At 41.2% G+C, this 27,861-nt stretch overlaps 1 protein-coding gene and 1 long non-coding RNA gene across 36 annotated transcripts in view; one reads left to right on the forward strand and one right to left on the reverse strand.

The window, feature by feature from the left end:
• Erc2 (ELKS/RAB6-interacting/CAST family member 2) overlaps window positions 1–27,861 on the forward strand; it is an 856,263-nt gene that overhangs the window by 199,374 nt on the left and 629,028 nt on the right. The window lies entirely within an intron of this gene.
• Window positions 6,504–19,331, reverse strand: Gm45645. The gene is made up of 3 exons (XR_003951014.1): window positions 9,568–19,331; window positions 8,144–8,236; window positions 6,504–6,683 (listed from the first exon to the last, which is right to left on the reverse strand). It is a non-coding gene; the product is annotated as a predicted gene 45645 (long non-coding RNA).

Here is a 27,861-nt window from a genome sequence, read left to right on the forward strand (position 1 = left end):
AACATGCTTTCTTCTTCTTTGGCCCTCCATAGTTTAACACAAAAATATGATTTCTAGACCATTTTAAGTAAGCCTACTATGTCTGACTCCTTTCTCTTGCTGCCACAGATTCTGCAGCTCCCACATCTGGAGAGGTACGAAGCATCAGCCAGCTGCCCCATGGCTGCAGAGGCACTGTCCTAGAACTCAACACTTTAGGTTTGCTTTGCTTGGGTTTCAGCTGGACTTTCTTCATCCTCTCCTAAGGTGTTCATGGCCATTCCTACTGATAGGAAGCACAAGGCCTTCTATTAAACATGCATAGTTCAGCTTCCTGGTTTCTGGCAGTCATTCCCAGCAGAGGGCATTGTATCAGCATTACCTGGAAGGCAGCCCAGAAAATCCCTCCCCTGGAGGTCCTCCCACTCTGTCATAGTGCCTGCTTTGGGGAAAATTATAAGAGGAATCTCATTCAAATATGTGATTACCACCTCTTCTTTTTGTGCAAGTTTGTGTGAGGCCTCTGGCAGCACCATGTGGCCTCATGGGACAGTTTGCTAACCCAGTGGTGGTGTTGAGCATTTCCATCACAGGATAATGCTGCAGGCACCGTGGGTTCACTGGTGAACAGTGCAGACCCTTAAAGACTGCTCCATGGAGGCAAACATCAAATATCTAGAGGCAGACACAAGTATTTACCCAACGTGGGGTAAACAGACATGCAAAGGCATGTGCTTTTTGTATATGGTAAAACTTTTAAGCAGTTTATGCATTTACTTTTAATTGTTAAAATATATCTTGTTTTGTATATTTGGAGTTTGCAATAGGATGTTATAGGCCACACATAGGCAGTCATGTGGCAATTACAGTGGGAAAAGTTGACATGCCTGTTGTGATGGGTAATTTTCATTGCCAATTTGACTGATTTTGGATTACCTAGGAGACAGGAGAGGCGCACTTGTGCCTGTGTGTCCAGAGAGGACTGCTGAGGGATCATCGTTCTCCTTGAGTGTGGGCAGCACTATGCAAGTACTGCGGACAGGGAGCTGCACTTCACTGCTGCCATGGCGCTTCCTGGTCTGCTATGATTTAAACCATTTTTCTTTACCACACTGACCACAATGGACAGCACACTCTGAAACCATGAGACAAAATAAGTCCCTCCTGCTTCTAGTCGCTTCTGTCCGGTATTTGGTCATTGTGTGCAAAAGTAATTAACAGAGCTATCATCTCATGTAGGTTGTGTGTGTATGTGAATGTGTATGTATGTATGTGTGTGTGTGCATGTGCATGTGTATGTGCATGCATGTGTGTGTGTGTGTGTGAGAGAGAGAGAGAGAGAGAGAGAGAGAGAGACAGAGAGAGACAGAGAGAGACAGAGAGAGAGAGAACAGAAAATAACTTATCATAAGTCCCAAATACCCTCTAATTTTATTAATGTCAGCTTTCTGGCCATAAACCTGTCCATCCTGCATCCTTGTTCTGTGTCCTTTGTCAGCCACCTCTTCTCTCCACTGTTCTATTTTCCGCTTGTGTGTTTGAAGGTTTATTTATTTAGTGTCTGTTGAATGTGAGGCATAAGGCCAAGGTCTGCAGTGAGTCAGAGGGTGTGTCTCCCACGACCGTGCTTCCTCCCACTTTACAGCATCAGCCTTGTTTTGCCTTCCCAGTGCAGCATGCTTTTTGGCATAGCTACAGTCTTCCATGAGATATTACCTTCTCTAGAATCTCCTGGTATGTTTGCATTGGGGAAGCCTTTGCATTATTACAGTGCACCTCAGGGCTGCTCCTCCAGGGCAATGGCCTGCTTTTACTTCTTTGTCCAGTACTGTTTATCTGTTATGACACTCGTCAACGTGTACTTACAAGGAGTTATTGGCCCCATAGCTGTGCACTTATGGGCATCCTTGAAGGTATATTTTATCTAAACATGCTCAGGATATGTTGCCAATCAGTGTTGAATCATGAATGCAAACTTTTCTGTATAATTGATTTTCTGTATGATTGATTTCTTAATTTGTACTTTACAGCAGACCAATCTTAGCAGAAAATTTTTTGCCCCCCGCCCCCCCCCGTCCATCTTCAATTGTAACATAACATATAAGGAAGTACAAGCATGTATGCCTTATGAAGAGGTATAAATCTTTTTGTTCCAAAAACAAAACAAACAAAACCAGCCCTATGCTTTCTTCTGTTTGCCTGGGCTGTCTGTCCTTTTCATGAGTTTTCAGGCCTCTTTCTAGTCAGTTTCTGGTATATCACACACAGTCTTTGGAGATTGTCACTATGAGGTAATTGTTGAATTGATCTTCAAATCCTTCACTTCATACCCCTTGGGTATCCTTTAAGCTTTCCTTTTAGGGGAGGCTTTCCGAAGAGTGTGGTTTCGTGTCCACGAATTCCTGGAAGTTATGGCTGGTTGCAGGATGATTCACACAGTAAATATCTAGGGCCGGATTTGCAAATCATGTGGTTACAATCTAGCAGGCATCATTGGCCATCAATCACTTCCCTGCTGGAAGTAAATAAAAGAGATCAGTGCCCGCACAAACCTTCTCCTTGTGGGTTTGACAGAAGGCACTCTACGCAGGGCCATGCTGGGCTTTGGATAGCAGTATCAGCATCATTTTGGAGTTAGTTTCCAACCTAACATCTCAGACCCAGCAATGTCTACTTTAACAAATTCTAGATGACTTCCTTACACATGGATGATTGAGAACCTCGGCCTAGGAATTGGGGCGGCATCGCATGTGTGGATGAGTAAGGTCCGCGATGAGTCTGCTTCCGGTCCTTTTCTAAACTTTCTCTCTTGGAATCTTTACCTACTCATTTATTTTGAATATAAGGATTGTGAGCCTCAATTCAGTATCTGGAGGAAAGATCTGTTGTTGTTGTTGTTATTATTGAAGAGCTAGCTGGTAGAGCTACAGGTATTAAATAAATTACTATAAATGATTACTTGTGACACTAATTACTCCTGTCACATCTCATTCTAAGCAAAAATTGCTTGTCAAAAGCTTTATTTTGGGCAAAGGAACAGAGAGATGGATGACTTAGTCAGTAAAATGCATGCCTTACAAATGTGAGAACCTGAGTTCTGTCTCCCAGATCATGTAAAAAGCTGGCATGGTGGTGTGCCCTCTTAATCCCAGGGCAGGGAAGGAAGGCACAGTGGGATCTCAGGGGGCTGCTGGTCAGCTGATACAGTGAAGTTCCTGGCCAATGAGAAACCTCGTCTCAAAGACAAAGTGGAAAGTGCCTGAGGGAAGACACTGGAGGTTATTCTTTGGCAACTATGTGTATGCATGCACCACCACCACACACACACACACACACACACATGCACACAAGCACACATACAGATGCATGTACTTCACACACACACACACACACACACACACACACACACACACACTGTGTGTGTAATTTGTAGTTACATTGATAGCAGACAAAAATTTTTGGTCATGGTGCCATGCTTAGGGCAAATGACCCATTGGAAGAGGAGCTTGTTTTATTGGTAAGCAAGCTGAAATTTAGGAGGGAAAGCCACTCACTTATTTTCTGATATCTACCTACCTGTCTGTCTCTCTGTTTGTCTTTCTGATGTTGTATTTGTCTTTTACTCTTTCCTTATCCTTCTCTCATCCCCTCCAACGTATTTTCTATCAACAATTTCCATGCCCATTCCATGACTTTTTAGTTTGTGACCAACTGGGCTTAGCTGCCTGCCAGAATATAAGTATGGAACTGTCCACTGGAGCAAGGACAGCTCACCAGAGGTTGCACCACTGACTCTAAGGACTCTCATGACCCTACCTCACGTCTAGCAGCCTTCAATGGACAGTAGTTTGCAAGGGGAAGAAGAACATCCCGAGCCCTTCCTTCATCAATACTTTGGCAAGCTGAGTCTTGTGTAGACCCAGTGCAGGATATCTCAGCTGCCATGATTCATGGTTGCTGCAGCTGTATCATGTCCAGATGTTAGCATTTCATGGGCCTCTTCCCAACAATCTAGTGCTTGCATTCTTCCCGACCCTCCCTCTACAGTGCCCCCTGGGCTTTGGAAGAGATGATGCAGATGCCCTGCTTACGACTGCACATCCAACAGTCACTTATTCTTAGCCATGAGTCTCTGCATTAACTGCCATTCTCTGCAAGGTTGAGAGTGGTACCCAGTTACTCTGTGGTCTGTGTGTCAGCTGAAAGCCACTTATTTAAAGTTCTGTTGCTCATGGGTGGTCAAGTTGGGGCATACCCATGCTTTCAACTACTACACATACAGCCTCACTTGCAGTGTCAAACAGTTGTTGCGCTCTACCATCAGAGGGGCTGCTATTATCAGGCTTCTACCAACTCCCCTGTCCTTATTAATCTATCAATGCCTAGTCCAAAAAAGTGATAGAAAAAAATTAGGATTATAAAGGAGTTGGAGATTTTATGTAGCATGTTAGAGTTACAAATATAAAGTTCTGCCTTTCTGTTTCTGTATCATCTATCTGCACCATATAATTAATATATACATGTGTATATATATATGTACACACACACACACACACACATATATATATGACCTATCATCACCTATCATATATCTGTGTCATCTATCATCTATCTATCTATCTATCTATCTATCTATCTATCTATCTATCTATCTATCTATCTATCTATTTACCTATCTACCCACCTGCCTTCCTATCTACATTCCTACCTACTTTATTTATCTGTCAGTCTATCTATCTATCTATCTATCTATCTATCTATCTATCTATCTATCTATCTACCTGCTTTTAATTTATTCCAACACAGTAATTGAAAAAAAGAAAGGGCAGCTATCTTCAAATACCACCACCATTTTACATTTTAGACCTTTCCCCCTCCTTTTATCAAGATTCAACCCCTTGGTCATCTTATTCTGGGTATGGATGTAAATACCATCTGCTTACCAATGATTCAGAGATTTATGTCCTTGACCTCACTCTCACCTCTGGATTCTTGAATCATCTGTTCATTTCTGTTCACTCGGCTCACCTACTTCATAGGCATTACTGTCTTTCAGCGTCTTCCATGTGGTGCCCAAGCAAAAGCCTGAGCATGTCTTTTAGCCTCTGTGTCTTTCACATCTACATCACGATAAGTCCCATGTGTTCTGCCACTAACACTTATATAGCACTATGTTTCCTGCCATCTTTACTGCTGCTATATCCTATACCAAACAATTCCCATCAATTCTCTCCCTTCAATGGCTGCTCTCCATTTATTGCCCCCTATAGGCTCTTTCCTATACAGAACCTTGAATATTCTTAAAAGTAAGGCCATATCCTTCAGCTCGAAACTCTCCTATTGCTCACACCATCCTCAGGAGACTTTTTCCAAAGAACCTCACCAGCAAAGTAAGCCATGCCAATTTCATGTGATGACATCACAAAGGCACTTTGCCTTGGGATATTTTTGTTCCTTAAACTCTTGGCCAAATACAAGACAAACATTAGAGAAAACCAAAATGAAAGACCAAAATAGATGGACAGTATGCTTTAAAATTGCAATATGAGACAAAAAAAGACTAAGAAATTGGAAGAGATTCAAATAATGAATCCAAACTCTAGTATTCTGGAATACTGGGCCCTGTACTTTTAAAATATATTTATTTATAGTGAAGACACACAGTAAATAAAACAAATACACATATCATGGAATTTACTTTAAATGGAAGGAGAAAAATTACACTCACATACATGTTAAGAAAATTAACCAACATAAAGTAAATACTAAAGATACACATTCCAATATTCTGGAATACTCGGCCCTGGAACAGGAAAAAGACAGTAGTAGAAAAACTGGTAAAGCTTGAATAAAGACTGCAATTTAACAATCTTATACTTATGTTATTTCCTTATTATACTATTGAGATGATATATTTTTAGTTACCACAAATGTACCCAAAATATGTGATATTAAATATTAGACAATAAGGTGAGGGATAGATTTTCAGAACTATTTAACTATTCCACAAATCCACAATTATTCTAAAATGTATTTGGAAAAAAAAGTTCTTACAATAGCCTTTAAGGGTCTGCATATCTGGGCCCAAAGGATGCTCCCACTTGACTTCTGTGAGCACCTTGCTTCAGTGGCACTGACCTTCTTGGTTGTCATGTTTGGTTTTGTTTTTAGACCTTTGGGTCTTACATGTGAAAAACTCTTTTTGGGTGGTACATAAATAAAGCCTTACCTCTTTTATAGATTTGATCAACTATCACAGGATGTGAAAGAACTTCCCCAACCTTTTACCTTCTTTTCCATTCCTCTGCATCACCTTATGTTAATTATTGTTGGTTAATTTAACATGTGCATGCATATATTTTCTTTCTTCTTCATATCAAATTAAGTTCCATGATATGGGTGTTTTACTGACTGTGCCTTCAGGGCAAGGCCTCATAGATAGTGGAGAGTTAAAAGAAGTGCATGTTGAATGAGTAGACTAGATTTTTAAAAAAGAAAAACAAAGCAAAACAAAAAACCGTGTAGTGAACACCCACTCCCAGCAGAAGCAATGGTCCTTTAAAAGGAACACATTTAACCTTATGAAAGATTCATAACATTGAAGATTTCTGTGTCTGTTCTTTTGTGGGCTGGCGAAAACTTGATAGCAGATTGGTGCTGGCCCACCAGCTGGGATTTCACAGCCTCAGGCTAGGTCTTCCTCCCTTCAAAGGAATATGGTATTTTGGTTATTCTAAACCCATGTTATCTGATATGGTAGCCATTAACCACATGTGGCCATTGACATTTAAATTAATTAAGGCTAAATAGAATTAAAGAGAGTACTGTCTATGCCTCAGTGTTCTACAGTTCCATGTGGCTAAGCAACTATTCTGTTGGAAAGTTCAGACACAGAACAATGGCATTGTTGTAAAATGTCCTTTTGGCAGCCTACTTGTAGACAGATTTTCTAAAATTAATTAATTAATTTTTTGCTTTTGTACTGTTAAAAAATCAAATGACTGCAGCAACAGCTACAATTCACTCACACTCTGTGTCAGGCACTATGTTATCTGTTTTGGATGAGAAGACTGAAGGTCAAGAATAGTAAGTTCAGTTTTCTAAGGGCACACAGCTTTGAAGCCAGCTGTCAAATTTGAGACTGCTGTAACACCAGACCTGTAAATGCAGCATCTGAGAGAAGTAAGGGTTCTGGTCCTCTTGCTTTTATTAGCATCACTGAGCAGGAAGAGGAAGGAGAAGTGAATGATGGACCATGAGTTTCCCACAATTGTATACCTATTGAATAGTATATTTGTAGAGTAAGAAAAGGCTTGTAACCTTTGTCTTCTTGATACTAAGCATCTCTCTCTTTCTCCCTCCCTCCCTCCCTCCCTCACTCCCCTGTCCCCTGTGTGTGTTGGAGTCATGATTCACATGGACCAGTCTTTGTTACTATCTTCCTAACCATAGCAATAATTTCAAAGTAGCTGAAAGTTCTACTGTTAAATTCCTTAAGTGCCACGAGGAGGGATGGCCAGTCCATGGGAATGTGTGCTTACAATGGAATAGGGCACACTTCTCTTCTGTTCTTTATAAACCCATCGATCCTCACCCAAACTATATTTCTAAGCAATTTTTATTTTCTATTTACTTGTGATTTGGAAATTTGGTTGCTTTTTATTTTCATAAATAATGCTGCTATTGACATCATTTGACATAAGTAGTGCAGACTTTGTATGAATAAACCCATTACGTAGATTTTTAGCAGGATTTTTAGTGGGATTGATAGGCCAGCCAATTGAAATATCTTCAGTTATAAATGAGTGTGTCATTTCAGACATCTGCCAATGAAGTTGGAAGAGGCTTACTTTTTTCCACTTTCTTGTCAGCCATGACTAAAATTGGGTATGTTTTACTTTCCTGATCCATATGTAAAGATATGCTTCTTCCATAATTCTATGTGTGTTTATACATATTAGTTAATACATCTAATTGGCCTATGGTAAACATGTAAGACTTTAAACTTACAGATCACTTTCTCTTTCTCCTAAGTGGCTTTTGGTATATCTTTATATATTATTGACTTAAGATTCTTAAATAATATAGAATGATGTGAGCAAATTAATTTGTAGTTTTAGTAACTTTCGGTCAATGAAGACATTTTTTGCTTAGAAATACTCACTCAGGAATGAAGTCTCTTAAAAAGTGCAGTGATCATCTCTTTTATCACCAGGGTTGCAGCATAGGTAATTATTGCAGAGAGATGCACAAAGAGCTGTCAAGACACAGTGAATTGAACAAAGGGGAGCCTTGCTTAAGTCACAGGCATAGTGTGGTTTTCCCTTCTTGTCAGCTATTATCATTGAAGGGCTGCTTTTTCTTTGGTAGTCCTTGGAGTTTTTAACCCTTTTTTATTTATTAGAATCATCTGCCGTGGATGAATGTGGCTTTTACTTCCTGCCCTTCAATTTGCATGCCATCTTGGTTTGAGGCAAAAAAATATTTCTCCACCTTAGAGGCATGATTCAATTGGTATAGTGTGAAATGGGGACAGTGGTTGGTCCAGGTCCCACCACAGTGCCACCAAACCTTGCCCTCCCACTGAAGGAATCTTCTCAAATGGGGCCATTCATTTTGACCTAGTTGGATGCTCTATTTCTTGTTTCCAAAATGTTCATTCTAGACCCTGAGCTTCCTTTGAAAAGTGAGGAGGGCAGATGTGATGACAGCCCAAATTCCACAAAATCCCATTTGTCAACGGGTCTGGTTGGCTGCCTTCTATCTGGGAGGGAACCACACTCAGGCTGTGGTGGCACACACAGTATCTCTGTATTCCTGGCAAAGCACAGAACACCCTGCTGGGAAGTTAGCGTATTGGGAAGTTAGGAGGGAGAAGATGAGTACAAACAAGTGTGATGGATTCAATCAGAAGCCAAGTTGTTCTGAGAACTGCTTGTTCTCAGGATGTGGAAAAGATCTCGGCAGTGCCTCAAGCTTTATCAGGCACAAGAGGGCTCGTCTAGACCTATCCTTTCTTCCACTTGACATTTCATGGCCAGGATCTTCTCTGTGACTGTGGCAATCATAGAATACAGATGTACTGTATTTTTCATGAAGCTATGCAGCCATATTCATTCATTCATTCCACTTTTGTTTGGCATCTACTATAGGGAAGGCACAGAGGGTTATTGCAGACCAGACCAGAACACCCAATTTCCTGGCTGTACATTCCTAGGAGAAGCCCAAACTAGAGAAGTATTTGAAACGTGGTGGTTGTTCAGAAAGGGGAAGGACAGCATCTGAGGACTGTTAAACGAGGCACTATCATGAAAAGAATGGTGTTCCTTGTGTGACGGAGTTCGCAAGTGATAAACAGCTCTAAGAGATGAGACCTAATGGGATGTTCATAGGTTGTTGAGGGTGCATTCCCCAAAGGGATAGACATTTGTCTCACCCTCTCTTTAACCCTGAGGATCAAAATTTCTCTTTCTCATTTTGCATCCTGGCATAGGATGTAAGCCAGTGCATTTGCTGCACTGTGTAACCATCTCAAGAGACTCAGACCTATGATCTTGCTTTTCTTGAATTTAACTGAAATAAACCCACCTTTATTTTAGAAGTAGCCAAGTACTTTGTTAGACATGAGAAGCTCGTGAGGCAGCTAGGGTTATTTTGAGTGATCCAGCAAGGGTGCCTTAAGTCACTGTTGAAGACTGAGGGAGGAGTAACAATTGACCAGTGGACAGTGAGGTTACATAGCAACTGACCAATGGACAGTGAAGTTACATAGCAACTGTCCAATGGACAGTGAGGTTACAAGGAGGCAGTTGTGATGTACATGCATGTATGTGTGTATCCAAAGTGATCCACTCAGAATGGCTTCATCCACTGAAGACCAGGGAGAGGCAGACATTATTTGAGTGGGAAGCTAAGAGGAATATAGTGTGGCCAGAGATAGAGAACTTTGGAATTAGGGTTCAAACTACGCATTGTGAATATTTATTCCAAACATGAAAACAAAGGACATGATGTGCTTTGTCCACGTAAAGTGCCTTTGGTATTGCCTGCCGTTCTCAGAGTTTGGGATCAGCGCTCTGAATCAATTTTCACATCTTGAGTTTGAGAACGGTTGCTAGCACTGTTGTCTTTGACCACTGAAAACATTTTAATATACCTTTGTCAGTAAACAGCATCAAATGTACACCTTTCCTTATACCAGGGCTTCTCGACCTCACATAGCCTCTCATTGTATTATTGTGTGGATTGTGTCAGGAGTTTTAAAAATACTCAGATTTTGTGTAAAAGTCACAGAATATCTACATGGAGGTGGATAGCATGATTTAGGATTAATTAAGTGTGGTTTTGTGCAAATTTAGCTTCCAGTTTTGTTTTGTTTAAATCTCTATAAAAGGTGGCAAAAACTCCTGTGCAGGACTCCCTAAAGTGTCTTTTATTACTATTCTGTGAGGTGTGCTGTATAAATAAGTCTCAATAGACAAGAATCATAATGAGCAGATCACTTTTATAGACTCTGAAACAACATCCCATGATTTTTTGTTGTTGTTGTTTTAGAAGTTTACAATGTTCAATTTTTCCATATAAAAAAATACCTTAGCTTTGGGGTTCATCAATTTTCTTTATTATCTCCTGTTTCTGTCTCATTGCATTTTCCTGCTTGCTTTGGGTCTCTGGTTTCTTACAACTGAGGCATGCCCCTTCATTTCTATAACCAAAGCTGCCAGAGTAATGTTTGAACGTGGGTGGCTTCTATGTCACAGATGCTTGCTAATGCTCAGTGTCACATTCGCCTGACAAAAAGCAGAGAATCTCAGTAGCAGCTGCCAAATTATCCAAGTGAATTAAGGATTTTAAAGTTTCTTACCTCATTGTGTGCCTCACAGATATTTGTGTACATGTGGGTTTTTTTTGTACATGTGTACATGCATGTGTGTGCACACGTGGAGGTAAGAAGTCAACGGTGGGTGACTTTCTTTATCACCACTTTTTTAAAGGACAGATTCTCTCACTGAATAGAAAACTCACCAGTTCAGCTAGACTGATTGGCCAGCAAGTCTTAGGGATCCTTCTGTCTTTGCCTCCCTCGTGCTGGGATTATAGGCACACATCACCTCTGCTTTTCTCTGTGGGTTCCAGGGTTATTGAACCAGGTCTTTGCAGTTTGAGTGGCAACTACCTTACTGACTGAGCTATCTCTGCCCTGTGTTTTCTTTTTCTCTTTTCTGTTTTTGGTGTGTATATGAGTATGTCCATTTGTGTATGTGCTAGGGTGCAGGTGTGTACGTGCAGGTACCTAAATATGGAGACTCGAGAGAGATCAACTTCTGGTGTCATCTCTCAGGAGCCTCCCACCTTATCATCATCATCATTATCATCATCATTATCATCATCATCATCATCATCATCGTTATCACCATCATCATCCACAGTTTCTTGTTAGTTTGTGACTTGTAGGTTGGGTTAGGCTGCTTGGTTAGAGAGCCCCAGGGATCATCTTGTTTCTGCCTTACCAGTGCTGGGCCACTGCACTTGACTTTAAAACCTGGGCTCAGAGGATCTGAAATCAGGCCCTCATGTATTCACGCTTGCTAATCAACTTACCAACCCAGCTCTCTCTCCAGCCTCAGGTATTTGTTCAGGTGTGCCTTCCAGCAGGATGCTTCACTTACGTTATATATTAAAATGCTTGATACATCTTAGCTCAGCCAGTCAGGTGCACCAGTCCTGATGCGACAGTGGTGGAATCTGGAATCTGGTAGGCTTTAGGGGCAGTCGCAGTGGAGCTAGTGGCAATGTCCGGTGGTGATGGTTTAGACAGACTGCTAGCTATGGTGGTGCTGAGTGATGTAACAGTTTAGAAGGGTGCTATGGATGGTGATGGTACTCTATTCCAGCCTGATTGACAGCTCACCTAGTGATCCTGTGAGTTGTCCCATAATTTTCCGTTCATTTCTACTATAGTTAGCTAATTTGGGGCTTACCACCAAAATCCCATTGTATGACTTATTTGTTGCTATAACAAAACCTGACAAAACAACTTGAGGGAGGAGGGATTTGTTTTTGGCTTTGCAGATGGAGGATAATGAAAGTGTAGCTACAGGAGCTTGAGGCAGCTTGTCACAAAGTGTCTGCAGCCAGGAAGCAGACAGAGATGAATACTCGTGCGTAGCGTGCTTTTCCCGTTTTATCTGTTGTGCTACCCACATTCAGAGTGGGGCTTTTCTCAGTTAAACCTCTGAAAATGACTTTTAGATGATTCTAAATCCCATCAAGCTGATGACACCGCCTGTCTTACACACTTGGTACAGCAACCACATTGTAGGCGATATTTCCCAAACCATCTGTACATGTAACTTTTTTGTGTGTTCATGCAATTAGTATGTTGTGAGATGTGACTAGTGTGATTGTAGCAAAGCCTAGGGATTGTAAGGAATCATGTAATTCATGGAGATGAAAGCCCTGAATATTTCCTGATCTCATTTGCATAAAGTCTCACAATATAGATTAAGATATTCTAGCTTGCTCATTCAGGGGGAGGAGGACTATGAGTTCCTAGTGAGAACTATGTGCTGTGTATAGGCTACACAGTGAGAAGCTGTGTGAAAAGCAGGAAAAGATGTCGGACATAAACAGATATTAGTATTTTGAATGGATGCTACATGCGATTCATTCACTGTGTCAACAAGAGACTCCATTTTCATTCTTCATATTAATTAATTTATAATAATTATTATACACATCTCATTCTTTATGTTTCTTCTGTTTTCTGTGCTAGAAGCTTTTCTTGATTTTCATTTTACTCTTCATAGCAGTCATGTGTGTGCATCTTTATTTTATAGTTTCTGAACTAGCACTCTTCCCCTGCCCCCAACCAGGATGAAATTAATCCCCAGTGATTACCAGGAATAAAGCTATGATTTGAACTTAAAGCTCATTATCATGAGGGGGCAATTACCTTCTTCACTTTCTAATTCTTAAGGCTGTGTGGTCTGGATGGACTCTAAGCAGGACACTCCTCACTGGAAGTTTCTCTACCTGATGGTCTCAGCCTATGATCACTCTGTAAGAGGAAGGCCTGCCACTTCAATTATGTGCACAAGGCTCTGGTTTTCACTTAGAGTATGTCTTATGATGTGTACTGGGGTCTTTCTGTACCTGGCCATTTGGTTTACATTCATGCCTCTTGGTCTATAAATTTGGTGACCTTAAATTTTAGGAATCTTTCCCACTATTGCACAGTGCCTTGCCCACTTTCACCAAATGTCTACTTGAACAGATAAACATCTCTATCATGTACTAGCAGTAAGTCCAGTTTTCTCACCTTTTCTCACAATTGCCTCACTAAAGAAGAACAAGTGAAATCTTTTTAAGAAGAGATATTAAATATTAAAGGATTTGGTGTTAGGTGCTAATAAGGTTTACCTTTCAACCACTGAAATATCTGTGGGTGGTTACCACCCTTCCCAATCCCTTGAGTGTATCACTGCCATGCTGAAAATGAGTGGGTACATAGAGTTTCAAGCTTCAGGTCCTATATAGCAGTGCGGGGTACATGTAATGTATAAGGTTGCCATAAATTCTAAAGTAGGTAATGCTCTTATCACGTAGTAGATGCTCAAACTTGAGAACAAGGTACCCTCTGTTCCCTGAATATCAAGCGTGACTGCAAGTCACATCATATTATGCTACAATTCTTTAAGCATGTAGATCTGAAAGATGAGATGTAAACAAAATAATATCTGCTGAGGAGGCACAGAGGTTTGTCTAAGACTTCTATATTTAATGGAGATTTGGGACTTTAAAAGTTTATTTAGCTTAATTCAATCTTGAGTCTTTGTGGACTTTCCTGGGGAATGCCTGATAGTGGAATTTAAGCATACAGTAAAAGGCCACACCTATAGTGTTACCCCAAGCTTCACTTACTTTAGAGCCTGGAATGTGGGCTCTTAGTACAAAGTACACCCCATGGACTCTCTCAAGTACATGCCATTGGGCAGTCACCAAATTGTATAAAAGACAGTATCTCCGTATTCTGCATGTGTTCTCTAAGCTTAGACAGGTTTAGAGTTATTAATCTTAAGATGTGTCATTTCTGGCATGTTCTTTTCTCCTCAGTCATGCTCAACAAATTGCTTTTCCTATGGATAATAATTTATTTAAAAGGAAACATCACCAAGAGCATCTTGTAGTAATTAGATCAAATCCCCTTCTTCTTACAGATCTGACTGATCAGCCCCAGGTAGTCCGTTCTTGCATAAAAGAGAAATATTGTCAGTTAATTTAGAGAAAGAAGAGGGGGAGGAATTTTAGTCACAGTTTAATTTACAACAATATGTTTTACATATGCCCTGCGGATGACAGTGCTGGTTGACAAGTGCTGTTGAGGTTTGTGCCTGAAGGGTTTATTTTTATGCTACAGTAGAGTGTTGGGGTGAAGCAAGAAGGGGAGCAGCCGAGTGTGTACCCTTATCATAAGTCTGTGGAGCAACAGGGACTGCTTGCCACGACTTCATGAAAATCTCAATTGTGTTTTTTATGGACAAATTGATTGAGAATTCAACTACAGCCTAGAACAGATGATCTATTGGTTAAACATGAATAGGACTTGAGCCTACTGATATTATTCACCAAAGCAAAAGTCAGCAGTCAGGATAGACCTGGATCCCCAGAGAGATCCTTGTTCTATTTCCCCACTAAGGGACTCTGTGGCATAGCCCAATGCTGGGTCTTCCTTTGAGCCCTCTGGAACAAAACCAGCTGATTTTTCTGATGACTGGCTATATGTTTGCTGAGCACTGGGTATGTGTAATGTGCACACTATGCTAGAGTCTGGAAATAGAGCAATGAACCCACATCCCATGGGACTTAAAAGTCTAAGTGATGAGGTGGAGACCTCAAAGGAGATTTCTAGAATAAGGATAAAAGCATGCACCAGGAATATATAACCTAGATGCTGAAGCCAAAGAAAGCACAGGGATTGGAGGTTTGAAGGGTAGAGATGAGGAGAAGAAAGTGTGGAAGAGGAGGCATGGGGCAAGATATTAGTGCAGACCCCGAAGAACATTAATGAGACTCCCCAGGAGCTAAAATCAGTGGATTTGAAAGCGAGTGTGAGAGAGAAAAGAAGGGGTGGGGAAGGAATGATGTGAAGGAGGTTAGACATGAAGTTCCCTTTGTGATGCTCAGAGTCAATCCATTGCTCACCAGTGACTCTTTGAAGCGCTTCAGTAGAGGAGCTGGGGCTTAGATTTGACTCCCTGGCTGCACTGCAGAAATTGGGTGGAGGGCAAAAGTCTTCTCTGGGCCTCAGCTACAACCCTAGACACCTACTTTGTCTGAGCCTGAGTTCCTGAAGGGACGAAGAGCTGAATCTCTATCCACTCCACAATTTCCCAGACTGTGGATTCTAGGCTTACTTTCTGGCCTGGTGGTAATGACAGTTTCCCCAGAGATGTCTCAAGTATGCTTCTCACCCTCCAATCTCTGCTTCATGCAGTCCATAGGCTCTTGACACATGGCTGTGACTTCTGCCACCAGCTGAGCATCTTTCTATGGGTGAGCTAAGCATCTGCTCTTTGCCTGTTTCTAAGGAGCCACTAAGGTGTCCTTTGCCATCAAGTTAACTTCTGAAGCTGTTGACTCCTGGCTAGAACTCAAGGACAAGCCACGTCTTTAAGTGTGAAGAACAGTATAGATGCCCCTTTCCCCTCTGTTGCTCTTCAACCACACTGAACACAGGAACACACTGGGCATTTATAACTCTTAGGGCTGTGTTTGCTGTTACATCTGCAAAACAATGAGCTATGCAAAGCAGGGCTTGTAAACTTCAGCATGAGACAAGTGTAGCTAAAGCAAAGCAGGTGTCCTAAATTTCCAACCTCTTGACTAAAGCAGAATGTAACTGAACACAAAGCTAAGACAAGGCAGAATTAACTGTGTCTAAATTGAGGGGCAAAAGCTTATTTTTAAATATTTGTTCAGACTTTCTCTATGAGATTTGGAATTGCCTTTTTTTTTAAACTCAAAAAAAATGAACTTAGTATTTCTGGCAACAATTAATAGTCCATTTGTGGCAGTCCCTATGACATCTTTATGATTTGATAGGATGAGTCATGGAAATTCTACCCTTTCCCGGCTTATGTCTCCAAAGAGAGTGACTGGAAAATCCGCTTGAAGACGCATCAGTTTATGCCCACATTGTCTGGATCTGATAAACTCTTCGTGCATTTGGGGATCAGATGACCACAACCGACTTTGCTGTGTTGCCAACTAGTTTGCATGTTGCAAAAGGGAAGCAGTTTACACGTAGTAAAAATGCCATCTATGAAATAGTAAGACATAATTATGCATGTGATCCTTTTTCTTCTTGCTCTCCATTTACTCTTGAAGCAACTCAGTGATTGGGGAATGGAGTTTTCTAGACTCTCAAAGTATACAATTCTTTAAGTATCATTTAATATGGTCTACAAACTCCAGTACCAACTTACCTGTTTTTCTCCCTTTAAATAAATATACACAAGGACTCTCCCAATAGTTTAACAGTATAAAATAATTTAAAATCTTATTTTATTTTTGGTGTGTGTGTGTGTGTGTGTGTGTGTGTAGGTGTATGTGTATGCTTTCCATAGCAAGCACAGATGTTAGAGGACAACTTGCTAGAATCAGTTCACTTCATCTACAATGTGGGTCCTGGGAATCAAACTCAGATTGTTTGGCATCATGGTAACTACCTTTACTCATTGAGCCATCTTTCTAGCCCTAAAAAGGTTTTGTTTTGTTTTGTTTTTAAAACATTTTTTCCTTATTGAGAAAACTTCTCCATTTTTTATTCATCTTTCTAACTGCTAATGATATGGTTATACTTATGCAAGATGTAGCATTCGTATACCACTGTATGCATCTTTAATGAGTACGTGCATTTTAAACAATACCTAATGGGCAATATATTAAAAATGTTTCAATTTTTCAAAATGACAAAAGTAGAATACAAGCTTTATGTATCATATCATCCTAGTATAAGTTATCAACAGATGCAGAAACAACGTTCTAAAATAGTCAGCAAAAGGACTCCATAGGTGAGAATCTAGAAGAAAGTACTGTCCCCACTGCCCCCCAACCATTCTGTGTTTCTTCTATTTTCAAATAAACCACACATTCTTTCATATTCTCATGGAAATGTGTGATATTGCATTGAAACAGATATTTACATACAGATACACCCACTCAACAGACTGTGGTTTTGTAGCAGGGGAAGAAGGCAACCAATGGTAATCGTTCTTTTTATATTCCAGATGTTTTCTTCTCCCTTTTTTTCTTTTCATTTTCTCTTTTGATCTTTGGAGACATGACTGACCTGGAACTCATTATGAACTTGTAGGTGGAAATCTGTGTACCAAGCCCTAGGGTACCAGCTCACTCCCAGGACAGAGCATTGGACTAGGGACAATGGTTAGAGACTAAATAGAGAAAGTGTACTAAGAAAAGGAAAGTGTTCCTGGAGGTGACAGTGGGCTGAGGAAATGTATGCTCTTAAAGGCTCGGCCTGGGTCATCAGATTCATGACCCTTGAGAGATCATTTATATAGAATCTTGCATTTGTGTAGCATACATTTGGGGGCATGGCATGCTCTATTTGTGGTACATAGCACAGGTCATAAAACACTTCTAGTCTTTTTCTGCCAACTGGCTTCTCTTATATGTAAATATTCATGTAGCCCTCTCTGTCCCCTGCTCTCCTCTACCAGCAAATCTCCCTCCCCCCCCCAAGAGATTGTTCACAGACATCATTTTTGGGAAGCAGAAGAGTGATCCTTCAATTCTTCTCTGTTTATGCTGAGGAGAGACAGTCCCTTCTATTCCATACTTTACCTATTGGTTGGAGAGGAGGAGATGTCCATATTGTTGAAGTATCTAGCTTTCCTGTCATTTCTAGGAGGTACAGTCTCACAGTAGATTTTCTGGTCCTCTGGTTCTTATAATCTTTCCACCCATTTTCTTTGATGCTCTCTGAACTTCAGGCACAGGGATAATGTTGGAGATGTAGCCACTATGTTTGGGCACCCGGTGATCATTTGTTTTCTACATTTTTGGCCAGTTGTCTTTGTTTGCTTCTGACAGAACCTTTTTGATGAGGGGTGAGGATATAAGAAAAAGTAGTTAGAATGTATTAGGAATTATTCTGGTTTAATTAAGTAGTGATAATAGGCACTCCTCTAAGATCCATGACCTCAGTAGCTCTGAATAGTTGGCTATGCCACTAAAAACAAACATGGTTTCTCTCATGTTGAGCAGGCTCTAAATTCAATTAGACAGTTGTTGGTTACCACTGAGATACAAATACCATTGTTGTGTTGTTAGGTATTTCTTGTCATGCTGGCCATTTTTGTAGTTCACAGGTAGCATAGCAGGGTAGGGCTATTCATTCCCTTAGCAGCTTGTGAAGTACTTCCTGGTACTGGGAAAGTAGTAATTATTTTGATAAAACTTTTAAAAAACATATTAACTAATAGAAATCTGTAAGCATAGGACTGAGTCAAGGTATCTGTCTCTCCATTCTAGTACTATTAAAGGCTAGAAGACAATCCCTCAGGTTATGGAAGTTATTCATGAAGGTTGGACTGCACAGGATCAGGGACCTTTATGTCCTGAGAGCCATTTTATTTTCCAAAGCAATAGGAACTTTTCAGAACACTTATAGAGTTAGAGCTGAGATAATGATTAACCAAGTAATATCTTAACTAAGATTATAGTTCTAGTGCTTTGTTTTAAAATTGTGGTTATAATATGAGCTGAAAGTAATTTGGACTGACTTAACAGTTTGTATTTATATGACCATTTACTTAAGCCAATTTGGTACCGTGTAGTAATTCTAAAAATATAAGCATCTGCATACAACATACATATGCATAGTCATATTTAAAGATAGATTTTTTTTTTAAAAATAAATACTAAGAAAAAGATTTTTGTGTCAATTGTCAACCATGTTAGACTGTTGATCAGGTCATTTTTATAACAGCAATCTTTAATTAAAAATCTATACTTAAAAGACATTATCTATTTTTTATTTTTTTGTACAATGTATTCTGTGAAAGTATTTTAATCATGCTCTTCCCTCTAATTTCTTTCAGATCCTACCCACCTTCCTACCTACCCAATTTCTCTTATTCTATCTATCTATCTATCTATCTATCATCCATTTGTCTGTCTTTCTGTTTATCATCTGACTGTCTTTCTATCTATTATCTATATCTTATCATATATTTATCTGTCATCTATCTAACTCCTTTTCCTCTCACTCAGCAAACAAATAAACCAAAAAATCCCCAACAACAAAAATCTTCAAATCAAAACAGCCAAATTAAAATAAATAAGACAACAAGAAAAAAATGCCAAAACAAAACTGTACAAAAACAAAACAAAACCCCAGATCAATCAAACAAGAAACCATGGAGTTTATTTTGTGTTGGCCAACTATTCCTGTACTTGGGGTCTGCCCTAGGGTTGGTTGATAAACCCAGTTATATTTTACTGGAGAAAATTGACTGTTTATTTACCAGCAAGTATCAATTAGAAATAGTTTCTAGGTTAGGAATAGGGGCTTGTGTCTGTTTCCCCTCCCAGGGCTGGGACCTCATCTTGCTTAGACCGGTACAGGCCTTATGCTTGCTGTCCCAGTCTGTGAGTCCATATGTATATCAGTCCCATTGTGTCTAGAACATGTTATTCCTTGGAATCAAACCATATGGAAACCTACTACTGCAGAGGCTTTCAAAACACATACAGGAATGAAAGGAATTTAAATGGAGTCACCATATAATGGGGGAGACCATGCCCTAGGTAGATGTCTCATGCCACCAAGTAAAACCTCCACTGCCAGGAATGGGTCACAACTTTAGCAACTTTTGTTTTATCTATAAGAGAATGGCATTTTAAAGTTTTATAAAATAGCTTATAGATACCATTTTAATGGGTTTCCTGGCGTTGAGAGTACCTCAGTTCATAGGAATGTGCTTACCATGTCTTCTCCCAAACACCCATTTTTACACACATACACACACATATCCTAAAGGCAATGACACCAAGAAATAAGAAATCCAATAACTTCAGCACGCGGTGAAAAACAGAATCATGAACAAATGTGTTAAGGGTTCCCAGGGTTTTGTCTCTCTGTTTTCTTAGGATTCCAGAGACAAATGGAGCCTTGTTTTCTTTGCCATCTCTCTTTCCTCCTAGGCTCTGTTGTGACCTCTGCTGGATCCCTGTGTCCTAGCGGAGCTGATGGATACCCTCCTGTGCCTAGGTGATGGCAGTGAGCAGTTAGCCAGCTGGCTGTCAGGGTATACTCTGTAGAAGGAGCCATTAGACACTTCTCCCTGAACCCCAGAAGCTCAGGTAGGCAGGGAAGGTGTGGTTAAAAGGCAAGAAAGCAAGCAAGCAAACAAACAAACAACAAAAGAAACAAACCACCACACTCAAACCCCCCACAGTTACCAAGCACTATATGTCATGAAGCAAAAGATAGCACCTGGTAAGTCTAGGGCTGATTGTGAGGACAGGAGCCATCTGGGGGGCTTCTGGAGACTTAAGCTGAAAGTGTCTGTCTTAGTCAGGGTTTCTATTCCTGCACAAACCTCAGGACCAAGAAACAAGTTGGGGAGGAAAGGGTTTATTCGGCTTACACTTCCATACTGCTGTTCATCACCAAGGAAGCCAGGACTGGAACTCAAGCAGGTCAGGAAGCAGGAGCTGATGCAGAGGCCATGGAGGGATGTTCTTTACTGGCTTGCTTCACCTGGCTTGCTCAGCCTGCTTTCTTATAGAACCCAAGACTACCAGCCCAGAGATGGTCCCACCCACAAGGGGCCTTTCCCCCTTGATCACTAATTGAGAAAATGCCTTACAGTTGTATCTCATGGAGGCATTTCCTCAACTGAAGCTCCTTTCTCTATGATAACTCCAGCTGTGTCAAGTTGACACAAAACTAGCCAGTACAATTGACCCCTTGTCAACTTGACACACAAAAACATCACTAGTAAGCCTCAACCCTTACAATCTTATTCATCCCCAAGATCTAAATAACTTTAAAAGTCCCACAGTCTTTACATATGCTTAAAATTTCAATCTCTTTAAAATATCCATCTCTCTTAAAATCCAAAGACTTTTTACAATTAAAAGTCTCTTAACTGTGGGCTCCACTAAAACAGTTTCTTCCTTCAAGAGGGAAAATATCAGGGCACAGTCACAATCAAAAGCAAAAGTCAATCTCCAACCGTCCAATGTCTGGGATCCAACTCACGATCTTCTGGGCTCCTCCAAGGGCTTGGGTCACTTCTCCAGCCATGCCCTTTGTAGCACACGCGTCATCCTCTAGGCTCCAGATGCCTGTACTCCACTGCTGCTGCTGCTCTTGGTGGTCATCTCATGGTACTGGCATCTCCAAAACACTGCATGACCCCTTCAGTCCTGGGCCATCAATTGCAACTGAGGCTGCACTTTCACCAATGGCCTTCCATGGCCTCTCACAGTGCCAAGCCTCAGCTGCTCTGCTCAACTCCTTCATGCCTTCAAAACCAGTACCACCTGGGTGACCCTTACACATTACCAAGTCCAGCCACAGCACAATGTACAACTTTGGCTATATCTGGAACACAGCCACTGTGCTCTCAGAAAACACTTCCCAGAAAATGTCACCTCAATGATGCTGGTCTCTTCTTAATCACCGCTAATTTCTTAGCTCCAGCTAACCAGCATCAATAGTCCCAGTAATGCAAAGTTTTTGCTTTAGTAGTTCTGGTATCTTGTTAATCACAGCTGATTCTTCAGCCCCAGCTAACCAGAACTACAGAATCTTCACAATCAAAACAGGAATGGCCCTGAAAAGAGTCTTTAATTTTCCCTCTGAAATTTCACAAGCCAGGCCTCCATCTTCTGCACTGTTCTCAACATTATCTTCCAAGCTCCTACAAAACATCTGACAGAGCTCTTAACAACGAATGGATCTTCAAGCCCAAAATTCCAAAGTCCTTCCACAGACCTCCCCAAAACATGGTCAGGTTGTCACAGGAATACCCCACTCTGCTGGTACCAATTTGTCTTAGTCAGGGTTTCTATTCCTGCACAAACCTCAGGACCAAGAAACAAGTTGGGGAGGAAAGGGTTTATTCGGCTTACACTTCCATACTGCTGTTCATCACCAAGGAAGCCAGGACTGGAACTCAAGCAGGTCAGGAAGCAGGAGCTGATGCAGAGGCCATGGAGGGATGTTCTTTACTGGCTTGCTTCACCTGGCTTGCTCAGCCTGCTTTCTTATAGAACCCAAGACTACCAGCCCAGAGATGGTCCCACCCACAAGGGGCCTTTCCCCCTTGATCACTAATTGAGAAAATGCCTTACAGTTGTATCTCATGGAGGCATTTCCTCAACTGAAGCTCCTTTCTCTATGATAACTCCAGCTGTGTCAAGTTGACACAAAACTAGCCAGTACAGTGTCCATCTTCAGGGCAAAGAGAAGACATCATATATTCAGTTACCTGAAAACAAACAGTGTACAACCACACTTGACACTGAAGGTTGTATCCCCTTATCTTTGGTTAAGATGCCTTCTGTTTTCCTGTCTGTCTATCTCACTGGGTCCCTTAAGTACATAGTGTTAATCTTGTTTGGCTGGTCTCTTTTCAGGCCTTGGTTGTTCAACACTGAGAAGGCAGAGCTGAATTACTGAATGAGAGGGGCCTGGGTTCCTCTGGGAATTTGCTAGGCTAGCACAACATGGAGGAGAATTCTGGAAAGGTGGTGATGGGATGATTAGAACTTCAGTGATACAGAGAGGTTGCAATGTTACAAGTCCAGGAAAAAATTATCCTGGGGCATCTTTAGTCCACTTCCCAGTCATTTACTGTGCTCACTTGTAGGAATTTAGTATCTTTCTGGCCACTTAACAAATCTTTGGAATGTTTAAACAAGAGTTTTCCGACTAGCCCAAGGGCTAAGAATGCTATTAGCATCCAAGGTCTGCAGCTAAGTTCTCTACTTTGCTGTAACCCTCCTGCCTGATGTACCCACCAAAACATTTAAAAAGTGTGCCATCTTATGACTTTATTTTGTCACTATAAAAACGTCATGAAATTGCTGCCTGACTGGAATCTTGTTTATTTGGAAAAATCTGAGTCTCTGTTCCCTATCCCTGGTCCCATGGATTTGGCTCCAGAATAAAGTACGTTTTTTGTTCCCGTGAGGTGAGAGCTTTTTCTTTTGTTGACAGTGGCTATCTGGGCTAGCAAGTTTTACCCTGAGTCTTTGGGCAGTGAAAGCAAAGCAATGCAAAGTAAAGCAGCAGGGCTGGCAGAAGTCTTTTGTATTTGGGATGTGCAGGAAGACAAGAGCCATTTTTGATGGGGGGAGAGGAGGGATTAGGTTTTTGAAAGTCCCAGGTGGCCGAGAAAACCAAGAGAGGAGACATATTTAGGTGTGGCCAGTATGTACTGAGTGTGCAGTGATGTTTCAAGCATCCTTAGGGATGCTACAGAGAAGGAACATGGGCACTAATTATCCCTGGGGGCCCAGGAATTGCCTTAAGGGCAGTGCTGTAGACGCAGGAGTAGATGAATGGGGGAAGCTTGCTCCATGCTGCCCTGCAGCACCCAGTTCCCTCCCTGTTTGTTATTATTGTTGTTGTTGTTGTTGTTGTTGTTGTTGTTGTTGCATCCCTTTATCCTGTTGGACCCTCTTGAAGGGGTTTGCATAAAACACATGGCATGCAGTTTCTATTGCTGTGATAAAACCCCATGACTAAAATCAATGTGGGAAAGGAAGGGTTCATTTCATCTTACAGCTTGTGGTCCATTATCTAAGGAAGTCAGGAATGCAAGGCAATAATATGGAGACAGGAGCTGAAGCAAAGGCTGTGGAAGAACTCTACTTACTTGCTCCTCAGGGCTCCCTCAGCCTGTTTTCTTAGGCAGCCAGCTGTCTTTCCACAGTTACAAGAGGGTTAGAGAGTTTTGGTTTGAATGCCCAACAGTTCTGTACTTATCCATTTCTATGCTTCTGTTTTAACTAATTATCGACATCGTCTCTCTCCCTCAAGATTAAGTCTGAAAAATATTGAAATGCCATTTTCTTTTGGTACCTTATATCACCCACGTGGGTCCAGACCACAAATGTTAAGACCACTCTTTTATCCCAGCATAAATTCAGCTAATATTCTTGTAGAATAGCAGAGAGGGTCCTAGAACACTTTGGGTCTTCAGCTGTGGCTGTGGCTCACAGTTAACTCAGGAAGAACGAAAGGGTAGAAAGGAGACAAGAGAAATGGAGGGGCACCCTACCCTCGCAAGATCTCCAGGCACTCTGGGAAAACAAAACTGGCCACGTCGGCATATTAGGAAGTGAGAAATTAGAAACAGCACAGACCATACCTTCCTGCTGATGGTTCTCCAAATATTGTAAGGACAGATAGACTTCCAGGATGCCTGCTAACGTTTCCAGGATCCTGCTCTGGGGTCAAATGGTTATGAATAGGAATGGCAACCATTTATTAAGAAAAGGAAGCATGTGTCAGAATGAGAATCGGCTAAGGAGTGAGCGGAGGGAGAAGCATGTACCTAAGACTTGCTGGGCATGAGACCCCTGTATAGGTCATTCACATAGCACTCGCCTCTCCTCTCCCATATATGTAGACCGTGGTCCTGTTTGTGGGAAATGCTGTTTGTTGAATGTAGCCAGATCTAGAAGGACTTCTAGTCTTTTTCTGCCAACTGGCTTCTTTCAGATGTTAGGTTTTTTTTTTTTTGTATTAGATATTTTCTTTATTTACATTTCAAATGTGATCCCCTTTCCTGGTTTCCCCTCCAAAAACCCCCTATCCCCTCCCCGCTCACTCATATGTCAGTCTTGACATAGCTTTCCCTATGGCCTGCTCGCCTACACTCTTGAGTACAGATGTTACAGGCACATACAAAAGGCCCAGATTTTATTTTTTAAAATATTATTTATTTTATGTATGTGAGTACACTGTAGCTGTCTTTAGACACATCAGAAGAGGGTATCAGATCCCATTACAGATGGTTGTGAGCCACCATGTAGTTGCTGGGAATTGAACTCAAGACCTCTGGAGGAGCAATCAGTGCTCTTAACCATGGAGCCATCTCTCCAGGCCCCCTTTACCCACCTTTTACCCCCTCCCTATTTTACTTTACTCCTGAAGTCTCCTTCATTTTTCCTACCTTTATGCAGTTCTTCTATTACCTTTATTGCAGTTCATTGAAATGCAGCCACATGAAAGGAATCATTGTGTTTCAGTCCTCTGCATAACTGTGTTGTATTTACTTAAATCCCTGCTAGGTGGAACTTAAATATTTAAAAAACGACAAGAGGAATAAGGAAGGGCCGAATGCAGAAGTCTGGTGCCTGGTGCATGTGTGTTTGGAGGCAGAGGGTGCCACCTGCTCACAAGTGCTGAGGAGGAGGTGCCTCCTTCCCAAAGCATCAGATTTGAGCAGCTGGTATCTAAGGAGTGTGTCTGTTTCACACTCTGCAGATGCATACATAAGTCTGGTTCATCCTTAGAATCAAATGCTGTTTCTGTGCAAGAACAAGTGCTTTTAACTGCTGAGTCATCTTCCTAGCCTCAGTACTATGCTTAAAAAAATTACACTGAAAATTTTAACCTTGTCCTAGATATAATTTGACAAGAAAGGAAATAAAATGCAAAGGTCAACTCAACAGTTGGTTAGGGACCTTGGGATAGTACGATTCTTTTAAGGTACCAATGTGTTAATAATTCACACTGTGCTAGTTATCGGTTCTCTCAAAAATCCTGGCTTTCCCTGCCTAGTGTGCTTCAAAAGTTCTTAAATGAATCTCCTCTCTGCTTTTTTAGTCTTGTCCCTGGCATCTGTTCCATCTGGCCTTGTGACCCGATAGTAGTCTTGGTGGCTATACCCACAGCTGCCAACTCTGTTGTTATTTTAATGCCTTTAAATAGTCTGTCTGGACCACAGGCCTTGGATACCAAGAGTCAACATTATAAAAGATAATGGGTCCTAGTGATGTGTGTTGTTAGGTGGTTAGCTGAGTTGCAGATGGTTTTTGGATAGTTTGGGTAGACATTAACCAGACAGTGGAGTAAACGGGGACCTGCTCAGAATGCAATGTGCGCCAGTGACCCAAAGAGGAAAATCTTTCCTTGCTAAGAGAGTGCACTGAACTTGAGGACACATATCTGCAGACAAGCTCAACAAGGAAATTCCCATATGATTGAAAGTATTCTCATCCACAATTGTGGAATACAGTCTCCTGCTTCCTCTGCTCAGGGGTTTCATAGATTATGGCCTGAAAAATAAAAATCTGAAGACAACTGAAAAATGGTTATTCTATTCCTTGCTAATTTGTTTGCTGAAGGAGATGTTGATGCTTGCATGGGTAGTAAGGGTTGCATCTGCTTTTTGTTGAAAGAAATGAAAATTCCCTACAAGAGGCAGGCAGTTAGGTCTGCTGGAATTCTGTGGCATGTTAAAAGTTTATGTGAAAATACATTTGAAGAGACAGATTTTTTTAATCTTTGAGAATTTTATATAATGTATTTTTTTCATATTAGCTTTCCAGTCCTTCTCTCAGTTCTTCCCAGATGCACCCTCACCTTCCTACACCCCTGTGACTTTGTGTGCAGTCGTGCTGTCTATATACCCCCGATTGTGGGGCTATCCACTAGAGGGTGGCCAACCTACCAGGGGTCACACCCTTAAAGAAAACTGACTCTTCTTCTCCCAGAAGCCATTGCTGGTCCATAGTTCCTCTGTTAGGGGTGGTAGTTCATTAATGCCTTCTCAATCCATGCTAGAATATTGAGAGGCTTGAGCCTGTGCAGGTCTTGTGTGGGTGACCACAGATGTTATCAGTTTATGAGAGCCTTGGTCCTGTGGTCCTGTTATGTCTAGGAGACACTAAGAAACAGAACTTAAAGAGCACTTGAGTCCATCCATGTTTGTGACATCTTAAACAACTTCCTCCTCTACTCATCTTCCCTTCCCCTCTCCGTTCTTCCATGCCTCCTGTCTTCTTTCCCTCATCCCCCTTTCCTCTCTCTCTTCCTCCCCTCTTCTCTCCCTTTCCATCTTCTTCCTCGCTCTCTTCCCTTCCTTTTTAACTTACCTCTTCACTTAGTATAGCTACTGCTGTTGGGAACACTATACAGATTTTTAAAAAATGGAACTGTCAAGATTTTTCAATGTTTTCTAAATATGCATCTAATTGAATGTATGTAACTCATTAAAAATTCAAAGGAGGCCAGTGGTGTGGCTCAGTGGGCAAGCATGGCTCAAGGGGCAAGCAGACTCTTGCTACTATGACCTGAGTTAAATCCCTGGCACCACATATTTGTCCCAGATCAAATCATATAAGTTGTCCTCTGATTTTCACACATATGCTCCCTCTCTCTCTCTCTCTCTCTCTCTCTCACACACACACACACTCTCGCACACTAAACTAATAAATATCCATTTTTAAAAGTCACTTATTTTTAAAGGAGCTAATTACAAATATTTACATTGGTAAATAAAACACGGTCTTTCATAGAGTTAGTAGGGCACAAACTAAAATAAAACCACGCATCTAGTACAAAAATATGTTCTTGAATGCCAGCTCCCCATGGGGCATCTTAGAGAGTTGGAGAGAGTCTGATATGAGCAAGACATGCCTTCCTGCCTCCCACAGAATTTGAGCAACTGCATGGGTGGATTCATGCAAGGTTGTATTGTGGCAGTAAAACTTAACTCATGTCAAGCCCTCTGCATAAGACTGCTCTGTGACTTAGTCTGTGAGAATGAGACTATTTGGAGACAGCATTTATATAGATCTAACTGAAGTAACATTTTTGCCTATGTG

The sequence above is a fragment of the Mus musculus genome, chromosome 14 (assembly GCF_000001635.26).
Source record: "Mus musculus strain C57BL/6J chromosome 14, GRCm38.p6 C57BL/6J".
Lineage (NCBI taxonomy): Eukaryota > Metazoa > Chordata > Mammalia > Rodentia > Muridae > Mus > Mus musculus.